The 22099-nt window shown below is 45.1% G+C and overlaps 1 long non-coding RNA gene across 1 annotated transcript in view; it reads right to left on the bottom strand.

The window, feature by feature from the left end:
* LOC107000808 (uncharacterized) overlaps positions 1-8731 on the bottom strand; it is a 51729-nt gene extending 42998 nt beyond the window's left edge. Inside the window, exon 1 of the long non-coding RNA XR_001447956.3 lies at positions 8325-8731. This is a non-coding gene — a long non-coding RNA (uncharacterized LOC107000808). The remainder of the gene's footprint in view (positions 1-8324) is intronic.
* Between the last annotated feature and the right edge of the window lie 13368 nt (positions 8732-22099).

Raw genomic sequence — 22099 nt, 5'->3', positions numbered from 1 at the left:
ATGTCAAAGCTCTTTGGACACAATATTTTTATTGTACACTCACATAAAACCTTTGCCCAACATGTGATTATAGTCCAGAGAATAAGGGTAGTGAGGGTTCCAGCCCTTCCTGAATGCCATCAGTGAGTCTGGCCAGGACACTTCTCTTCCTTCTTTCTCCACCACCTGGGCTTCCATCAGTCTCTTAGACCTGTACTAACAACCTTGGACTTCAAGTAAAAGGAGTGTTGGCCCCCTTTTTCTGCAAGGCTCTTTGACTTCTTTGTAAATTATCGGAGGCAAAAGGACACTGAGGGAGTTCACCATTTAATTTCACCAACCCCAGTGTCTAAGCTTTAGGCTCTTTTGAAACCAAAACATGTTCTATTATGCTTTTCTCCTACAACAGATGAACATTAGCCTTCCATCCATTATCTAAAAGGAGATGTGCAAGTTGCTCTTCTCAGAAAAAGAAGAACTACTCCTAGGTGGTTTGAAAAAAAACCACTAGCCATTTTTAAATAACTGTAAGTGCCAAAAATAGCCATGCAGGTATACACACAGAAAGGACTATAAGAAAGAATGATGGCAAAAATATTAGCATAGGTTATTTCTGGGAGGTAGGATCCCAAGTGATGTATGCTTTCTTACTTATACATTCTCTACCATTTGAAGATTTTACCATAAATATTTGGCACTTTATAGTAAAAATAAAACATTTTTGATATTAAAGAAAATGCTGCAAGGATCTACCAGAGTGGGCAGATGGCTGAATCATCAGAAGCTTCCATTCATGGCACTATTACATCCTTGCTTGGTTGAGACCCCCATTTTGCTTTGTTTATGTATTGACTTCTTTTTATCTCCATTTTCCACTCCTGTTCTCCCCAACAGGAAACTTCGTTAACACATTTGACATATTATCTTTATATCTGGATGTACTCTTATAAAGTACATAGTGCTGTTTTGTGTGAATCATATTTTTATTTACATAAATGTTTTCACATATCTATTTCCCCTAACAGACTATAACTCCTCCCCTCTTCCTCCAGAAAAGATGAGAGCTTATTTATATTTGTAGTTCCATAAAAAGTATGTAGCCTGGCACAGAGGGACGGCACAAGAAATATTTGTTGGACTGAACTGAATTTGTTCTACAAGTTAAGCATCCTATAATCCAAACATCTGAAATCCAAATGCTCCAAAATCCAAAACTTTTTTATCACCAACATGATGTTCAAAGGAAATACTCATGAGAGCATTTCAGATTTTGGATTTTTGGATTTGGTCTGATCAACTCATAAATATAATGCAGATACTCTAAAGTCAAAAAAAAAAACCCTCAAAATCTGTAATACTTCTGGTCCCAAGCATTTGAGATAAGGGATACTCAACCTGCACCACTTTTTCTTAAAATCTCACATTTTCTAAGCTTCAGTGACACTTCATCCTCCTGGTTCCCTGCTGCCTCAGTCTTCACAGGCCCCTCCCCTTTCTTGTCCTTCACTATAAGTACTACATGATGCTTAGTCTCTCTTCTGCCCTCATGCTGCCTGGCCCACCACAATTATCTCATCCAATGCTTTCCCGGTGCTTTCATTACCATTTTGGCAAAGGTGTTGCTATGGTTGAATGTTTGTCACCTCAAAGCTCATGTTGAGATTGAAATGCAGTTCTAAAAGCTGGGGCCTTTAAGAGGTGATAAGGTCATGAGGGCTCTGACCTCATGAGTAGGATTCATGGTGTTATCAAAAGGTGAATTTGGTCCCCTTTTGTCTCTTCACCCCCCTGCCATGTGAAGGTGAAGGCTTCCTCCCCTCCAGAGGGCACAATGTTCAAGGTGCTCTCTTGGAATCGGAATCGCCAATCCTGCCTGCACCTTCATATTAGACTTCCCAGTCCCTAGAACTGTGAGCTACTAAATGTCTGTTCCTCATAAATTACTCAGTGTATAGTATTCTGCTATAGCAATACAAAATAGACTAAGCCAGTGTTTTCCAAATCTTTATCTCCAGCCCTAACTTGTTTCCCAAGCTACAGGCCTACATCTCCATCTAACAGCTGAAAGTCCGATAGGCATCACAAACCCATCATAAAATCAGCACCTTACCCACCTCCCCAACCCAAAGCTTGTACTTTATCCTTTGCCTCTTCTCACTGGAATTGTATTTGCATTCTTTGAGTTCTTCACTCACATCCCTAATGAAATTCCTCCCTTCTCCATCACTCTGCTTTATATACAAGATAACTCACCAGATTCTGTCATTTCTACCCAATGTATAACACTACTAATTCACAGCCAGGGGCTTTGCTTGGTGCTGAGAATATTGGAGTGAGCAAGAAAGACAAGTTTCTTATTCTCAGGAGACAGACAATAGATGACAGATAAGTTTCTGTGTTGCAGAGTGTGAGCAATGTCATGAAGGAGGTAAGCAAGGTGATGTGGGAAAGCTGGGAGCATGAGGATGAGCAGAAAAGGCATCTCTATAGGATGAGAAGGGAGTCTCTTATAAAAAGACCCAGGCAAAGAGCAAACAATCCAGGTCCATGGGTTAGGAGATGCAAAGGCCATATATAGAAAAAAAGCTTCCCATGTTCAAGGACCAGCAATGAGACCTTTGTGGATAAAGCATATTGAGAAGGAAGTGATCATAACTAGGTGAGGATGAAGTAGGGGCAGAGGCCACATTGTGGAAAGCCTTGGAGGCCATTCAAAGCCTTTGGATTTTATTCTAAGTGTGATGGGAAATCAAAGAAGAGCATTTAAGCAGAGGAAGGATCTGACCTGATTTATGCTTTTGTAAGTTCATTTTCACTGATGCATGAAGAATGAATTATGGGGAGAAAGGGGCAAGAGGCAGAGCAGAGAGACAAGTTCAAAGCTTTTGCACCAGGCCACGTAAGAGATCGTGGCAGCTTAAACTACAGGATGGCAGTGATCATGGTGAGAAATGGGCCAATTTGAGATCTATATTGGAAGTAAACCTGATAGAACTTCTGATGGATGGGATATACAGATGAGGAAAAGGGAGGAATCAAGGATGACTCAGGAGTTCTGGTGTAAGCAGCTAGGTGGATGATAATGCCATTTCTTGAATTGGGGACATAGAGAGAGGAACACAACCAGCTGGCAGTTGGGTACAGAAGAGAATTAAGAGTTTTGTTTTAGATATGCTAAATTTAAGATTCCAATGAGACAAGCTGGTGGAGATGTCAATTTGATAGTTGGATGTAAGAGCCTGGGCCTCCCTGGGGAGGGCTCTGAGATGGGGATCCATTTGGAGGCATCACTGGAGAGACGGTATTTGTGCCATGGGAGTACATCAATGAAGAGAAGAGAGTAGATGAGACAGGAAGAGAAAGGAAGAAAAGGGAGCCCGTGACAAGGTCCTGGGGCACTTCAGTATTTGTACCTCTTCTCCAAAAGCAGAAGCTACTAGAGCTGTATGAGAAGCAGAGGTCACTGATACAGAAAAAATACAGGCAGTTATGATGTCATGAAACTAAGAAAAAGAGTGTTTCACAGAGGACAGTGGGGTCAAGTACGCTAAATATGATTGAAAGAACCAATATAAGGCCAGAAAACTACCTGCTGGATTTAGGATGATGGAGATTGAAGGGTAATTTTGGTAAAGTAATGTAATGAGCCAGATCGGAGCAAACTGAAGAGCAGTTTGTAGGTGAAGAGATAGAAGCACTATGTGTAGACTTTGGAAAAGTTTTATTACAGATGAGGCTCTAGGTAGAGAGGAATGTAGTATTGGAGACTTTTGTGAAGCTGCAGAATGATAGAGCATGTTTCTGTGGTGGTGAGAATGAACATTAAAGAGGGAGGGACTGATGATGCAGGAGAGAAAAGGAGTAATGAGAAGAAAAGTCCTTGAGAAAGGCAGAGTGGAGGAAAGCCAGTTTTGCTTTCTTATAATATAAACAGGAAGAAAGGGAATTATTTTCCATTCTAAGAGGAGGAAAAGAGAAAATGGGTACACACAGGTTCATGTGTAGACCAGGTGGATGGAAGAAAAGAGAGTTCTCCTCCAATCATTCCCATTTTTCAGTGAAGAGTGATAGGAGATCGTCAGCTGTGATGGGGAGTGATAGACGGGGCAGAGGTGGGAAGAGGGTGTTGAGGAGCAAGTGTGAAGCCTCTCCTCATGGTGTCTCACACTCTCTGCTCCAGTGCGGCAGCCTCAGGTCAGGCCCTGACTGTCTCCATCTGTACTACCACAACAGCCCCCGAAACCTTCCATGCCCAGCTGCCAACCCCCAGCACCTCAATCCCTTATCTACCCATCCTTTGGAGAAATATCCCTAAACCACTGATATGATTTGAATCTGTGTTCCCACCCAAATCTCATTGTAATTAATCCTCAGTGTTGGAGGAGGGGCCTTGTGGGAGGTGATTGGATCACGGAGGCAGACTTCCCTCTTGTGGTCCTTGTGATAGACTTCTCCCAAGATCTGCTTGTTTAATGGTGTATAGCACCACTCCCCCAGCTCCCCACCCTGCTTTTTATTTCCTGCCGGCCATATGAAGATATGCCTGCTTCCCCTTTGCCGTCTGCCATGACTGTAAGCTTCCTGAGGTCTCCCCAGAAGCAGAAGCCTGTATAGCCAGCAGAACAGTGAGCCAATTAAACCTCTTTTCATTATGAATTTTCCAGTCCCAGGTATGTCTTTATAGCAGTGTGAGAATGAACTAATACAACCATAGATTTGTTGTGCCATGAAAACTTTGATGGGCTTCACAGTCTACAGACCAATGCACTAACTCCTCATTTGGGCTCTAGGGTTCTCCATTTTCTGGTCCAACTTCTGCAGGCTTATGCTCAAAACATCCTCTTCCCCTCTACCTTCTATGGAGCCACTGCAGCCTACTCATGGCTCTCTCCAACTGCTGTGGCATCTGTCACTTTTATGTCTTTGTTCAAGCTTTTCTCTCTCAGTGGCCTGTCTTCCTCCCTCTTGCAGAAGTCCTACCCATTCTTCAAGATCCAACTCAAATCCCACTTATTTCAAGAAACTGATCAGATCTCTCCCCCACCCCATGGTGCCTTATGCCTTTAGAACTTATTACAAAAGATCCAAGTATGACTTGTATTATAAGCACATGCATAGGCATGTCTATATGTGTGCTTGTGTCTGTCTCTAAGGAAGGAAGAAAGGAAAGGAGGGAAGGAGGGATGAAAGGGAGAGGCAAATGGAGAAAGAGGAAGAAAAAATGGAGGTGCATCATGGGCCCCTGGTGTTTCACTTCAACAGTTTGAGTAAAAGAGCTCAACAGTGTTGCCCAAGAGTGGCAAGCATCTCAGAGCCACACCTTCTCTCTGCAGGCGCACCTGCAGGCATCTGGGCTGACAGGCCCCTTCCTCTCCTCTCTGTTCCCGCTCCTCCTTTCTTCCCCCAGTGCCTCCATCTTTGTTGCCCAGTAATTGCATCAAATCTGAAGAAGTAGATCCATCTCTAAAAAGAGCAGTGGGAGGGAACTGCGCTGCTCTTTTCAGAGATGAGAATTGAGAGAAATAGGGCAGAGAGATGAAAATGTAATGCTGAAAAATTCATGCTAGAGGAAGCGCGTGCTGGCCCTCCCCTGCTCTGCCTCCCATCTGATAAGCTTCTGGCAGAGGCCTGGCTTTCCAGGCACATGAGAAGACCATGGGAGGTTTAGCCAAATCTGTCTGAGGGTGGCCTGAGAACTGGCAGGGGTCTGGGGAGTGCCCACGGGTGTGCAGGGACAGAGCTGCCACTTGGCTTCTAGGGGCTGGGGGCAGTAAGAGGGCAGGAGCGGGAGAGGAGGTGTCCTCCCCATCTACATCAAGAGCTGTCCCTCTACGCCACCTCCCGCCATTCCTGATGACTTCAGGCCTGGCAGGCACTGCTGTCCACAGACTCGCAGGTCCCGTGTGTTTAGGAATCCTGGGAGGCAAGGTTCGACCCTGGGCCAGGCGAGCGGCTGGCCTCGCTGCACTTCGTTGAGCACTGTGTGCTCTCAGCCTAGGGCGGGAGAGTTGAGGTGGCCCGGCTCTAGTGGCCCGAAAAGGCCCGGTCTCATTCCCAGCCCTAGTCTCTGACTCCCCTCGCAAAGCACTGCAGAGGCTGCGGCCTGATTAACGCTGCGCGATGATATGTACAGGAGACCGGCTTGCGATTCCCGGCCAGCGGCCCCTGCTTCGCTGCGCAGAGGCGGCGTCAGCTGCTCGACTGCGACCCCTGGCGGCCGCTGGAGGCACTCGCTGCAGAGCTTCAAAAGCGAACGGGCCGCTGGACGGGAAGTCGAGGGAGTATTAAAAAAAAAATGGGGTAAGAGCTCTGCACCCCCAGATGGTGCAGGGTGGGAGGTGGAGAATGAAGGGGAAGCCAATTTTGCTTTCTTATAATATAAACAGGAAGGAAGGGAACAATCTGTTGGGGATGGTGGGGGCTGATGGAGGGTAATGGGAGGGGGAAGGTGGAAATGTGAAAATCTGTTTATAGTTGGAATGGAATCTGTTTAATATGATGCTTACACAAAATAAGACTTAAAAGTTTTTCTCTGCTCTGAACCGTTACCCTCATCTTCATTTTAAGTAGCAGAAGAACTCTGACCTGTTTTTTCTCTTTCATACTCCCAAACCAGGCTGTGTTTTCAAAGAGGCATTCATTCAAGGAAATAAAACACACTTTGGCTTCCTCCAGTGCCTTCAGTGAGCCTGAGTCCAAACAGTCAATATAATACCAGAATTGAGAGCCTGGACATTGGAGAGGGACAGTGTAAATTCAATCCATGTCCATACGTTAGCTGCGTAACCTTGAGCAATTTGCTCAACCTCTCTGAACCTTCTTTTCCTTATTCAAAAAACAAAATATAAGCAAAATGCACTTCTAAGATTGTGGTGATAAAGAGAATCCTGCCTCATCTCTACTTCCAGGACAAAGAAGCTGTCTATTGTGGTTCTGCGTTCCCTTCCCTGGTAGGACCCCTTTGGGCTGGACTGTGACAGACTCAGTTCAATAATAGATCAAGTGCCTATGAGTAGCAAGGGGATGAGTCCTCCAGGACTTTCCCTGACTCCTTCCCTTCCTTTGTCATCAGTTCACGCAGCCCTCTAGTCCATGTCTGCCATGCAAGACAACCAAGCAGCACCCACAAAATGTTGCGTGTGGTGTATGTGTGTTTAGTGTGCAAGGGGCTTCTTGGCACAGAGCTGATCTTAGCTGAGGGTGGAGTCTGATGCCTTCAGCCAATTCTTCAAGGCTACAGATCAATGCCCTTCTCCTTGGTGTCAGCATTGCAAATATGCAATGCTTCGATATGCGGCCCGCTAATGGCTCCAGCTCTGAAGAGGTTCTCCAGGTGGCTCCTCCCACTAAGGAGCATAGTGTAGTGGGAGAGGTGCAACATACACACAGGAAAAACTAAATAAGAAGTCATGATTCTAGACAGCCTGTGTGAAGAAAGGGCCAGCCGAGGGGCTCACGGAGCACTCTCGGAGATCAGAGGATAGGAAAACTCCCTCAGACAGAAGTTGAGGGCTCACCTGAGCCCCAAGAGCTACAGAAAGTGGTCCTGGTGCTGTGATGAAGTGGGCAAGCTCTTCCCTCTAATTCAGGGTGGAACACTGGAAGGGCTTATCACAAGGTGTATCATCTACCAGGGGGAAGGAGAATATGTGCAACACCTCTGAATCTTCAAAGGTGATAGGCTCTTGAAGATGCTGGGCCGTCTTTAGCCTCAGATCTTGGGGCTAATTGCAGGGCATGACTCTCATCCAAAAGCTTCACCACGGAACCTCTGACTACTCAGTGACCATCTTCTGGAGGACAAAACTGATTTGCAATTAAGTTCCTAGGGCTGAGCAAGAGGAGAGAAGTCAGGAACCTAGTTATTCACAATTTTTTTATCCATTTATTCATCAATTCACTCACATAAGCATCTATCCATCCATGTATCCATTCGATCTTTCATTCACTCACTAGATATTTTATTTAGCAATTGCTATGTGCCTAGCCCAGTGTCCTGTGCTATGAGAAATACAATTGTGTATCTCCTTTCCTTCCACCCTAAGGAAGATTCTACAATCCTCTACTCAGTGTTGAAGATTCTCCTCTTCTGTTCCACCCCATCTGGGGGAGCAGATGTCCTATGACATTCACACAGCTCATTCCTCTGCAGAAGCAGGGCCCTAACAGCGCGGATCCCACTGCTCTCAGCGAACTCTCTCATACTGAATCTAACTGTTTAGACATGACAGATCCACCCACCCACTTCCTAAAAGGACAAAGAAGATAGGACTCAATGTTCTGGCCCCTTAGAATCAAATACAAACATGTCAAGCTCTGCCTCATGTTCGCCTCTGACAACTGACCTGTGAGCTGGTTCCAGTCTCCGCCTCGCATGGGCCCCCTCCCTGGGTGTTCACCTAGAATCATTCCAGTCGCCTTTTTTCCTCGCCTGCTGCCTCACTCCCACCCTCTGCCTTTGTGGGATTTGTGACAATCTATGCTCTTTAAAATAATTTCTGGAGTGTATTTGTGTGTCTTTAGTGGTGGTGGAATGCTGTATAATTATCTCCCAATTCATCAGACTCCTTAACAGGCAAATGCCTTTTTTTCCAATAAGTTTCTCTGGCTGAAGCACCAATAGGCCTTGTTGCTACGGAAACCAGAACATTTCTTTCTCTATTTTAATGGTATGTTGAAAGTGCGGCGTGCATGTGCATGCACACATATGGTGGCTGCTCGTTTTTTCAGCTCTTTTTTCCTTCCCTACCTCTGCTGACCTGTCTGGCATTTTCCCGACCTCACATGTTTCAGGACGTCCCCCTCATCCACAGCCCCTGCTTGCCCCCTTCCTGCCTTTCACTGTGCCTCCACCTCCCCCTACCCTTCCATCTGTTGTTCTCAGCTGTTTTTAAAAGAAAAATACCAGTTGGCTTTGCATGAAATCTAAGAGAGAGAGGGAAATAAAAGGTAATTGTGGAAACAAAGCACTGCAAAAGGCTTTGACCAGCCAGGTGTTTCCTGCTGGAAGGCTAGTGGCCTCACTTGGCCATCTTCCTAGTACATGGGGCTGCTTCGGAGAAGGAGGAGAGGGGATGGAGAGAGAGCAGCTCGGTGCAAGAGTAGAGAGAGCATATCCCCGCAGCACCATCTGCTGCTGCTGCTCCTGGGCACGGAGGAACTTCTCTCCACCCAAGTCCCTGGGTTTGGTTCAAGGACTACTGGGGGAGAGGAAGGGAGGGCTCTGTTGAAATTTATTTGTTGATTCAGTTAGTCAACACTCACTCACTGAACACTTAGCATATACCAGGCACTGTTCTAGGCACTAGGGATATGCCGAGGGCTCCTGTCCTTGAGAAGCAAGCCTTGCTCACAGACAGTTGCCAAGGCAGCATAAGTAGTGAGAGGCACAGTGACATTTGGGCTCTGGAATGAGACAAGCTTAAGTTTGAGCCCCAGGCCACCATTTTTTAGCTGTGACCTTGGGTAAATGACTAAACCTCTAGAAAGCTCAGTTTCCTTACCCCTAAAAGTAGCTTTATAATAAAGTTGTTTCCGAAGATTAAATAAAATAATGAATCTTTATTGGCATAATCAATAAATGTCGGTTGCCACTGTTGTCTTTTTCATTGTTATTACCATTGTTAGGGTCTTAAGGGGCTCATGGTAACATGCAAGGTGCCCAAGACATAGGCAAGTCATCACCAAGAAGGGTTTGACCAGACATTTTCCAAGTGGGAAAGTGTGGAGAGCATTCTAGTCAGAGGGCACAGCATCTGCAAAGACCTACATCACAGACAAGGGAGCGCGTCTGTGGCTGCGGTGTCCCGTGTGCATGTCTGGGAGTTGGGGCACGGTGGACTCTGGCTGGGCTGTGAGGACACTGACGGCTACGGGGTAGGGATTGAAACAGACCCTCAGTTATGGGAGTACACAGGAGGTGTTTAGGTTTAAGAGAAGCACAGGCAGATGCACTCTTTAGAGAGAAGAGTTTTTCCTTGTGACACACAAGATGCCAAACTTAAGGGGCTCCTGAACTTCCGCTGGCTTTAAAAGTCAGTGATGCCAGGGGATCCTGGCCAGCTGCACTTAGCAAGTGATCTCTTGCTCCACTTTGGCCCATCCTCCCAGTGCATTCCAGGCCACACGCAGCTGGGAGAAAGGATATCAGAGTCAGGGCACTCTAGCTGTGTCTACTTGAACTAGTCCCTAATGCAACACTAGAGGTAGAAGACCCTGGAGTCTCTCCCAGCTCTTGATAGCGTGACTATAATTTGAGGAATTTAAAGGAGTGGTTGCTTGGCACACTGATGGTGGAGTGGTTGGCAAGGAAAGAAAATATTGTGTGTGTGCAGAGCAGAGTGACAACTGGAGGGGGAGCAGAGATGCTGGAGCAGACGTGTGAGGTAGAGAGACCAGGCAGAGCTGGGCGACAGAGCTGGAGCTGGAGGGAAGAGGAGAGGAGTGAGCAATAATGCAAAGGCTCTGGGGCTTGCAGGCTAATTCTGTTGTGCTTGGAGGTCGGGAAAAAATCAGCAAGTCAAGCGTATGATTGGGTGCTCTGGGTTTGGCCTTATTAAAAAGGAAACGGTAGAACAGCAAAAGCTGCTTTGGATCATGTGGTACATCCACCCTCCGCTCTCAACACTGAGCAAGCATTCGTCAACGTTACAATCTAAAAGTATTTCAAATTTTTATTTTACCTAGTGTTTAAAATAAGACAACAGTATCTCTAAAAACAAGTAGAAAGGAAATCAGAGCTGACCAAAGGTAACAAGGTAGTGAGCCAAACGCATGCCTGCAGTTTCCCATCTCCTATCACTCCACGGCCCCTTGCCTGTAACAGGGGTCTATCCAGGTTACAGTGAGCACTTACATGCTAGCGTGTTTGTTTTCTCACAAGAACTCACATGGGAGGAGATTCCCACCCCCTCAATTGATGGATTTGTATTCTGTATTTTTCAAAATGCTTAGAATGGATTACTTACAGAATTAGAAAAAAAACGCATTTATACACATTGTTTAATAAATTTGATGAAGCTTTAAATATATATATATGTAAAATATGTCTTAAGAAAAAGTTAAAAGAGAATGGGGAGAAACATAAGCCGTGTTGTACAAGGCAGTCTCTTCATTTATATTATCCTGTCTGGACCTCACAACACCTGTGTGAGATAATGATTCTTATACCCTTTTACACACAAGGAAATTGAAGTTAAGGCCAGTTGAGAAATTTGCCAAAGGTCAGACATCTAATCAGTAATGGGGCCCGTAGTCACGTTCGTGTGTGCCTGACTTCAAGATGCAGATCCACCATTCACCCTAACAAACACAAGAAGGAGAGGACCGTTCTTTGATCAGTTACAACATTGCCCTGTGACACAAATTCACTTAACGCTTTTATCTCTGGGTCCTCCTCTCCAGAACCTGGGTGGTTACCCAGTGGCTTTACCCCGTCCCCTCATTCTCCAAACTTTCCTAGGTTCCAAAATTACTTCTCTCTCTTTTCCCTCCTCATCTGAATTCCAGTTCTGTCTACTTACAGCTCTGAATCCCAGTGGTTAAAAAAGTAAGCAAACTCATTTAATTGGCACAAGAGTGAGAGAATCTGTCGGGTGTATTTTTATTCTCCCAGCCGTGTTTGCTTCATCAAAACTGATAGAACCAAATGACTGTGATTGATGAAGCCAAAGACGGCGAGACAAAACAATTAAATTTCAGGTAGGGGAAAGGGAGAGAATTTTTGGATCCAGTGAGGTTTTATTAAACAGCTTTATTGAGGTATAACTGACACACAATAAACCACCTATATTTAAAATGTGCAACGTGATAGGTTTTGGCATATGTAGACATCCATGAACCATCATTACACGCAAGATAATAATAAACTCACCTGTCATCCTCAGAAAATAACTCTTATGGGGCAAGTTTTTGAAATTCCTCAAATTGGGCGAGTTTGTAAGCAATGTGACTTTGTGGATAAGGGTGGCTCCCATAACCATAGTGGGGCTCAATGACATTTTTGTGTACTAAATGCAGCACTAAAACCAAGTGATTTTTGAAACTTGTTCATAATGCTGAAAATAATTCTGGGAAGAAAAAAAAAAAAACAGGCTGCAGACCTATTTGCAAACAAAAATCATGTGAGGATGTTAATCTCCAGAAAATCTGATAGCATATTCTACACAAGTCCTGATCAGGAAGATATGTTTGCAATTAAAATGGTGAAAATATACATCGGAAAATTCCAGCAGAAGTGAGTCCTCCGTCCAGGCCCATGAACCACACCGGCAGAGATCACAGCTCACGTCCAATGGGGCCAGAAGGGCAAAGCCAAGGAGACTCGTCATTTCAGACAACTACAAAGACAAAATGTGGCATTGGGATTGGGAAAGTTAAATTAAAGATTGGAGAAGGACCTCTTGCTAGGTCTTTCTCTATTTTGGTGTCCTTAATGCCTATATTTCCTAGTACACAGGCCTGGAAGTAAAATGTTGAATAATCAGTGGGGATATCTATTTGAAGTGAAATGCTCTCAGGTTTCTCAAATGAATGGGAGTTCTTAATGCAGCTACCCATGGAAACTCCACCACTCTAGAGGTGAGCAGACAAGAGGCTGCGTAGGAGGAAGGCTCTCACGGGGATCTCCTGGTGTTCTGAGGACTCCATGCATGGATTGCCCACTGCATACTAGACAGTGTATGAGATTATGCTTTGTTGGCAGAGATAGCTGAGCACATAGGCAGGAGATAGAGGCTATGAAGGAGAAGAATGCATAGCACAACAGCACCCAGGCAGAGCACCTGACCCGGCCTGAGGAGTCAAGCAGGCTCTGCAGAGGCCGTGACCTCCAAGCCACTGCACAGTTTCATGAGGCAGTGCTATTTCCGCCTTGGTTGTTACGTATTTTGTACAACACCAAGCTCAACCCACTTAGCTTCCTCATCCATAATAATGGCCCACTTCAGGAACTAATAACTTATCTTGGAAAAATCAATCTTATCCTGGAGTGAAATACAACCTTACATATACGCCTGTGGAATAACAACATGGGACACGAGCGTGCGAGCCACCGCCGAGCCTGAAGATTAACGGAGAGCTGAGGGTTTCTCGGTAAAATATTTCTGCGTCAAGTGCTTGCTTTTATCAAAGCACGGATAAAATCTATCTTAACACACCCTCAGCATTCAGAGAGCTCTTTCTGGAGAGGAGACAGAGAGAAAGGGGTAAAGAGAGAAGACAAAAAGATGGAGCTATTAGGATGAAAATCAGAGAGAGAGAATACAGAATTAAAATGGTGAGTAGAAAACAGAGGAGAAGGAGAGCTTGAGAGAGGATAGGGCAGATTGGAGGATGAGGAGGAGAGGGAGAGACCAGAAAAGGCTGAAAACTGGAGAATGAAAAAGCTGATGGAGAAGTAAAGAAACAATAAACATAAAAGGGAAGGATCTATATTCATGAATACACTTTAGTGGGGAAAACAAGATAAAGAACAGAAGGATTGGAGGTGTGAGTGAGCAAAGGATGGAGAAATCAGTACCCAAGAGAGCCATCTACTGCCTCCAGAGAGAAGCGTAAAGCACTGGGGAAAAGGGAGGACTCGCGGATGTGGGATCACATCGGGGCAACACAGAGCCAGTGCCCACTCTCCCATTTAAAACACTGGACAAATTAAAGACAACCACTTGTGTCACAGGAGCCTCAGTGGACCATGCTCCTGAATACATCTCTCTCTGTCCTTCACCAGTTCCCAGCATGCCCTCTGGTACTTAAGACGAGATGGCCAAAAAAGAACAGGGGCTTTGAGCAAACTTCAGGGGCTGCCCCTCCGACATGGCAGTGAAATCTCTGCCCAGCAGCTTTTGTTCCATAAGCCCCTACAATCTCTGAAACAAGTACCTAATGAAGACCTTTCAAGTGTCCCCATGGTAGGAGGACTAACTGGCTTTGTCATCAGATATCCTCCAGGTATTCAAATCTTGAGATAGCAAATGTTCCCTTTTAAGAATCTGTTTAGCTTTTTTTCATTTACTATTTCCTTGGCCTATTTTCTTTTCAGTAGAAGGCATGAAAGGTATTCCCTGAATGATGAGATTTATTCAAGAATGCTTGTGCTGATGTGGACATCCTGCTCCCCATAGTGGAGAATTGGTATCCCTAAGTCATCAGTTCAGACACGAGACTAATAGCAAGAGGAGAGCCATATGGCAGTGTTTGAACAGGAAGCTAATATGACCACTGCAATTAAATCGAGAACACTAACAGAATTAACCAAATTCACCAGCTATAATGATGTCATTGTTGATCACATGCAAGGAACTCAAGAAAAAATTCAAGGTCTTCGGTCCTCCTTGTTCCATCTCCAGGGAGGATGGTAAACATCAAAGATAATATTAAGTTATCAAGGTCACATTAGGTAGGTCATCATTTCAGGAGGTGGAACTCTCAGTGGACAGAGAAAAAGGGGGATCATCTCTGTTATTCGCCCAGTTCATTCTTTGGTTTAATCTCTTCCTAAGGTGATTGAGACAATACCTGAGGCTGCCCTCTCTCTAGGGTTGTCTACCCTTTGAAAGACCACATGAGATCCAAGAAATCTCAGAGGAAAGGGGGCAGCCCAGTTGATTAAAAATCAGAGCAGTGGCTGGGGTAGTTAGGGAGAGATAAGATGGCTTAGCAGGCTAACAGCCACCATAGGCCCTCACCCTGGTGCTGCTGCTCTTTATGGTACCTCAGTGGTCTTTTGGGAGATATTTTCTTCTGGTGGGATGATAATAACTCATGGAGTTATGGAAAAACAAACTCCACCTCTTGGGTTGACTTCCTTTGCCTTGGTCCTATTTGCTAAGCAGAGTCCATGAGAAGTCAGGACCAAGCATGTCAGGTGAGAGAACTCCAAGTTCCCTTCATGCTAAGAAGCTATGATTGGGTGGGAGGAGACCAAGATGTCTCCTCCTTGGGTCCTCTCCTTGGGACCTAACCTCTTCCTTAGGTCCCAAGGAACCCGTAAGTATCAAGTAAACAGAGGAGCAAAGAGGTGGGTTTTTTGGTTGTTGTTTGTTGTTTGATTGATTGTTTTTGAGAGACAGAGTCTCTCTGTTGCCCAGGCTGGAGCACAAGGGTGCAGTCATAGCTCACTGTAGCCTCAAACTCTTGGGCTCAAGTGATCCTCCCATCTCAGCCTCCTGAGTAGCTGGGACTACTCAGGTATGAGCCACCAAGCCCAGCTGAGCAAAGAGTATTAACTCAGAAAAAACAAAACACAAATTGAAGCCTAAATGCTATTATAACTTTCATGACAAAAGTTTATTTTTTAATTAATAGTCTATCGAGTGTCTCCTAGATATTTCCTCAAATTAATAGTCTATAGAGTGTCTGTTAGATACATTATGGATATTATATCATTTAGTATTTACTAGAATTCTACAAGACAGGTATTTTTATGCTCCATTTACAGGTAAGAAAACTAAGGCTCGGGGAATTTCAATAGCCTGTCCCAGTTCTTACAGTTAGCAAGAGGTTGAGATGGGTCTGTCTGACCTCCAGCCTATGACTGCCACACTGCCTCTCTTGAACAAGATCCACCGAGCATGACCGAGCCTGTCACCTAGGTCCCAAGGCATCTCCCCCACCGCCCCATACAGCTGCACACACTTCTGATGCTCACCGGGGAGTTTTTCCCAGTCAGGTGTGCACCGCCTGGCAAAATGAAACAGGATTGGGAGTAATTGTGACATGACATGGTCTAGAATGAGGAGCAGATGGGGCTTGAGTACTCAGAAACCCTTTGGGTTCTGATTTCGTGAGAAGGGGACATGGCCATCTGAATGATTTCCAGTGTGCATTGGCAGAGAAGGCAGGGAGGCAGGGTGACAGCCATGGCTGATGTTGTTGGCAACAGCTGAAGCTGAAAATCACCCCTGCCTACAGTCTTAAGTTATCATTCTCAACACGATGGGCCCTGAGGCCTGGAAACAAGAGGAGTTATAAGGAACGGGCAGAAAGACATGGTCACAGAGGCCGTCTCTATAGAAAAGAGTCCTAACCATGACCAACACAATCCCACCAGCATTCCAGACCTTTCAGGAGTGGTTGGACCGCAGGCAAACAAAGAGAGAGATTGAAGAACTGGGAGGTCTTCAGAAGGCCTAGCTCCTAGTCCAAATTCTACCCCTAACTAAATGTGTGACCCTAGGGGAATCACTGACTTTCTCAGAGTCTTGAGCAAGGGAGTTTAGTCCCTTGTAATCCTGAAATATTCTGATTCTAATCTGAGCTGTTAAATACTCTATCTCAAGATATTCTCTCTATAGAAATAAAAAGCAAAGATACTTCTTGTAAGAAATAGAATACAGAGAGTACAACTCAAAGACAGGCACAAGTTGATGTCTAGCTTGCCATCCCAAAGGCATTGATTTGATTTGAGTTGTGTTGCCATTCAAATCTCATGTCGAATTGTAATCCCCAGCGTTGGAGGAGGGCCCTAGTACACGGTGATTGGATCATGGAGGCAGATCTCCCCCTTGCTGTTCTCATGATAGTGAATGAGTTCTCATGAGATCTGGTTTTTAAAAGCGTATAGCTCCTCCCCCTGCTCTCTCTTCCTCCTTCAGCTATGTGACATGTGCCTGCTTCCCCTTCACCTTCTGCCAGTTGTAAGTTTCCTGAGGCCTCCCCAGTCATGCTTCTTGTGCAGCCTGCAGAACTGTGAGTCAATTAAACCTCTTTTCTTTATAAATGACCTAGTCTCAAGTAGTTCTTTATAGCAATGTGAGAACGGACTCATACAGAATAAAGAAATGGATAATGGGTCACTTTTTTCCTTCTCCTGCACATCAGTCAGGATGCCTTTAGCTGCAAGTTAGATGACGCCCTGATTTGACTGGCTTAAACAATATGGAAAAGCACTTCATAAGAAGTCCAGAGTTGGTCGGTTCATCCCAGGTTCTTTCTGACTTTCCCCTCTACCATCCTCCAGGTACAGCTTTGTCCTCAGATGTATGTTCCCTATATGATTACAAAGATGGCTACTAGATTTCCAGGTGTTATTGCCAGACAATCCAATGTCTAGTTGAAGAAGAAAGTCAGTCTCTTCCTAAGCATCTCTTTGCTAAGAGCAAAGAAGCCTCACCCAGAAGCCCTTTCATATCTCATTATCCAAAACTGGTTTACATGCTAATCACCACCAAATCCCAGGTATGACAAGTGATGCCACTGTGACCGACTTTGACTATTCAAGATTACCTGAGAGACTAAGGAGAGGTAGAAATTTGATCAAAACCAGGCTCCATCAGCAGAAAAGAGCTGAGGGTAGATGTGGAGTTGATTACTGTGGCAAAGACTGCAATTTGCTTCCCAATACCCACTCTCTCTTCTTCCTTAGTAACATAAACCCTAGTGTTTAGCTGTACAGTTTGCAACCCAGAATAAAGATTCCATTTCTCTGCTTTACATTGTCACCACTATGTTGTGGCCATGTGACTAAAACCGACCAATGAGATATAAGCAGAAGAGCTGTGTGGAACTTCTGAAATGCTGCTTCAAGGGAGATAACCCAGCTTGGAGCCCCTGCCTACTGTTTTCTTCTGCCTGCAGCCTAAATGTGATGGCTGCATCTCCATTAGCCATCTTGGACCATGAATCAGTATTAAGAATGGAAATCACATCCAAGGATAATGAAGCAGAAAGACAGAAGGAACCAGAGGCCCTGGTGCCTCCAGTGCCACCTCACCTGCCCTAGGCTGCCAATCGCCATACTTTTACGTGAGACAATAAGCTCATGTGTGCTTAAGCCTTTAGTTATTCGGCCTGTTCCTTACCACTAGTGCAATTCCAAATTGGTACAGCAACCAGCAGTGAATACTACACCCCAGGAGCTAAATTCCTTAGGTTAGTTAACTTAACTCTGTCATTTGGGGACTGCATGAAAGACAGCATCAGGCAATGAGAAGTTTAGAATCAAACTGATCTGAGTGTGAAACCTGACTTTGCCACCTCCAAGTTGTGTGACCATTGGCAAGTGACTTAACTTCCTGGAGCTTTGTTTCAGCATCTGAAAAATGCAGCTGTCTATTCCTACCCCAAGGTGTTAGATGAGGGTTAAGAAGACCTTTGCACAGCACCTTGTGTTGCAATTGCATATAACATATGGACACTACGTGGTTCTAAACATTTTAGAAAACTGTCTTAGAATTGTAAAGACTGAGAAATCACATAGCCTAAATATACCCTTTTCTTTTTTGTCAAAGAAGAAGCTGAGGCCCAGAGAGGTGAAATCAAGTTCCCAAGGGATCTCTGAGGTGCCCTGTTGGAAGGCATATTTGTCGTGATTGCTCACCACAAAGGGTACTTTCATGATTCTGTGCCCTGCATCACATCTACATTGCCCATTGTCCTAGTGCTCCAGGACTCCTCTTCTTGATACCCCATTCAGTCCCTGATGAGAGACAGATGCTCAGCCCTGAGCACCACGCACCGAGATGGTGTTCTTTTTCTGTACTGATATCATCAGTCACATCATGTGGTACTACTTTAATTGCTGTCCTATTTTTGGAAAAATAGATGGCTAAACATAAGCAATTTTTTTCTTAGCATTTTTTTGGTTACTGAAGCAAAGTACTCAGTAAATAAGAACTGATTTGCATGACATTTTGCATGAATAGCGATGTTGAATGAACAAGGTAACAGACTTTGAACTTTTGCAGACATTCTATTCTATTTGAAAATAATTTTTTGTTAATTCCCAGTAGATTTCCACTGACAGTAAAATCAACCACAATTTGGGAGGCCTCTGGTGGCTACAATGGTAAAAGACAAAAGCAATTATAAGCCTGTGTGTGTTTGCTTAGCTAAATGAAATGTGCTTTTATTCATGCATGTGGGGCTATGCAGATTTTCCAAGAAATGGAGACCCTCGTTATGCTCTGAACCCCAGCAAGTGTCAAGAGTTTGGGGCCTTATCAAGGTCTTGCTGGGAGCCACAGAGAACTCATGGTGTGCTTTTCTGGGTTGGAAGTGGTCAAAACAACACCCCCAGAAATCCAAGGGCAAGAAAATCTCTGCAAAGGCCAAATAACTACAAGTCTTGTATTCTAGAGGTAGTAATGTATTCCAGTTCTGGCTTATATACTAAATAGACAGCAGGTTGTACACTAAAATAACTAAATAAAAGACTTTTGGTGTCTTTCACCCCAGCAGAATCAGAATGCTCAACCTCCCAAGAAACTTGCCAGGTGTGACTGTTCACATAACTCACCCCAGGGCATAATTGTAGAGCAGAGCAATGATGAATGACTAGGAGAGAACAAATAGAATATAATAATAATTCTACCCTGGATTTAAATAATGCTTTTTCCTTCCCAGAGCGCTAAGTGCTTTCACATAGATTAGAAGGTAAAGGTGGGTATTATTATCCCCGTATGTAGATAAAGAAATAGAGTCAGAGAGGTAAGCTGTTTGTCTAAAGACTTACAATAAAAGCCTATTAGAGGTGAATGATCACCTTTGACACTACTTACGCAACCCTCTCATTTTTCAGATGAAGAAGCTCAAGTTGGGAGGGTGATGTTTTTCCAAGACTGCATCATTAGTGGCCAAATAATAACACACCTAGCCCTTCACGGAGTGGAGGACAAACCCCAAGGCCCCTGACAACTTGGGATACAAGCCGTTCCCATCTGCAAGTCCTGTTTTTCCAGGAACACAGCACCCATACTGAGACTTCCCACCCTGCCATTCAAGAATCTTGCCTCCCCAGGGCCACCAGGGTCATGGCCAAGGATAACATCTGCTTATAGAATCCCAGGGAGTTTTATTGACTTCACAAGGAAGATAAGCAGCACAGTGGCTCACACACTCACAGGAGAGTAAACTCTCTCACAATTCATAGAAATCCCCTCTCCATATTATAACAGTGCTCAAATTTCCTGCTCAGCTCCCCCTCCTCATCTTCATCATAGTTGCCCACATCCCATAATAATACGAGGGGATTTTACCAAAAGTATGGAAATAGAGTTTGTGGGTGCTCACCCTCAAACATTCTCTCCCCTGAGGGTGTCACCCTCTTTGTTTGGCTTTGATACATAGTGATATGTAGCCCCAGGCAACTGGCTCCAGCAGGCTCTGGGACTCCCCAGATGGTTTGGCTCCAAGGGCGTGTCTGGTGAGCCACTACGCAGCAGTGGTCAGGGTACTGCTCCTGAGCTCTTGGGCTGTAAGAGGCCAGAGTAGCAGCTGTCAGAGGTGAGAAGTCATAAGCCAAGGAAGAACAGGCAATGTGCTACAAGAGGAGGGAGGGAGGCCATAGTGCCTTGTCTCTGGGCAGCTGCTGTCTGAACAGCAGACAGGAGTTTAAACATAGGCTATAGCCACACAGAGCCCATCGCTCCCCCTGCTTCTCATCCTCCTGGAGAGGCAGTCTTACCTTCACCCTCTTTCTCAATCTCCCCCAGCTGCAGACTGATTCTTCCTGCCCTGGAGCAACTGCCTCCCTTTCTGGCAAGCCCCTACCATCAAGAAAGGTGGGAAACACTTGCCCTCCCTGTCCCCAGCCCTCTGCCCAGTCATCCTCACTTACAACCCCTTTATTTAGCCAAAACCCATTTCCTCTGCTTATAAGAAAAAGGAGGGGTGCTTTTGAATTGACACACCAGGCCCTTCCTCTCAGATACAAATGTTCTTCCCAAGATCCCGAATCCTTACATCAAGAATAGATCCAGCTTAGCAGAAACAGGGATGATAAAGGATTTCAGTTCTAAATCACAGTATGTTCTAAGATACAAGGACGTGCATGACATCACCAATAATTCAGATATTAGATAAATATTTGCCTGACAAGAACCACTATCCTGAGGAACGAAGGGGAAAAAGAATGATATGAGGCATGGAGTTTGTCACTGAATTTCTTTCCCTCTTTCACTGGTGCTCAGTTCAGCTCACCCCAGTTTTATACCTATGTTCCCCCTTAAACCCCCTCAACAGACTGTTTTTCACACCTCCTAAGATATTCGGCTTCATGGGGTGCCCTTGAGGCTGTGAGGTTCAGTGACAGCTACAGCTGTTGTGCCCAGATCTCCCCCTCACATCCCATCTTCTGGTCCTCAGCTCTGGGTTTCTTAGGAATTTCACATCCAGGCAGGGAGTTCCCCAGACCTCTGCTTTTCCTTCCTCTCCCTCCTGCGTCCACGCTTAGGTTATTTCACTGCTTATTAGCACTTCAGATGGGGGATATGAAGGAGTCGATGTGAAAATCTGATTAGTCATTTTGGCTATTTTTTCTGGAAGCTGTAGTAAAAGATGGGTTGCAAAAGAAGGAAAAGCTATTAGCTATTGAAATCTGTGTGTTTCAATTAACCTTATCCCTCACAGATAATTGAGAATTGACAATAATGTTAGTTTCTTTGCAACCTTCTTGAAAAAAATTTTTTTTTCATTTCTGATACCATCTTCATGCGGCATTGACCAAGGCCCATAAACAATTTGTGCCTTCTTGGTCAGCACCAAGAGCTCAAAGCTTGGCAAGTGAGCCCACGACAGAAGAACTGAAAGGCCTTGGGAGTCCCGGGGCAGTGAAGGTCACCTTCCCCTCCTTCCACTGTGTTCTCTTTGTGCCCAAGTGTGCCAATGTGGGTGCCAGGTTATTCCAGCCTGCCAGTTCCCACATCTCCTGCCCAGGTTCATGCTGCCGCCCCTCCACCAAGTCAGACTGGCCTCTCTTGCCTCTGGGCACACCTTACCCTCTCCAGCTCTTACTGCTTTCTTCCTTCTGGGCCCCTGCCTGAAATACTTGAGGCCTTTCCAGAACCCAGATCTCCAAGGTTTAGCTCAAGTCCGGGAGCACCTCAAAGACCTCATGGCAAAGCCAGGCAGAATTGCTCAGCACCCTCCACCACAACCTCACACAGTCCTCTGGGTGGATAATATGGCCATGCCCGGCTGCTCCCAGAGCCTAAATAGGCATGGAAGGCAAGGAGAGCAGCAGCCATGGGTCCTCGGGCAGGCCCACGTGGCTTCCAACAACTGCTTAGCTCTGTCCACAAGTCAGCCTCAGTTTCCTCTTCTGTAAAATGAGACTGAAAATAGAATCTACTTCCTAGATTTATTTTGAAACCTAAATGAGTTGATGAAAGTAAAGCACTTGGCA

Source organism: Macaca mulatta, chromosome 11 (assembly GCF_049350105.2).
Source record: "Macaca mulatta isolate MMU2019108-1 chromosome 11, T2T-MMU8v2.0, whole genome shotgun sequence".
Lineage (NCBI taxonomy): Eukaryota > Metazoa > Chordata > Mammalia > Primates > Cercopithecidae > Macaca > Macaca mulatta.
Note: the sequence above shows the minus strand (reverse complement) of the source record. Positions and strands in the feature narration are given on the sequence as shown.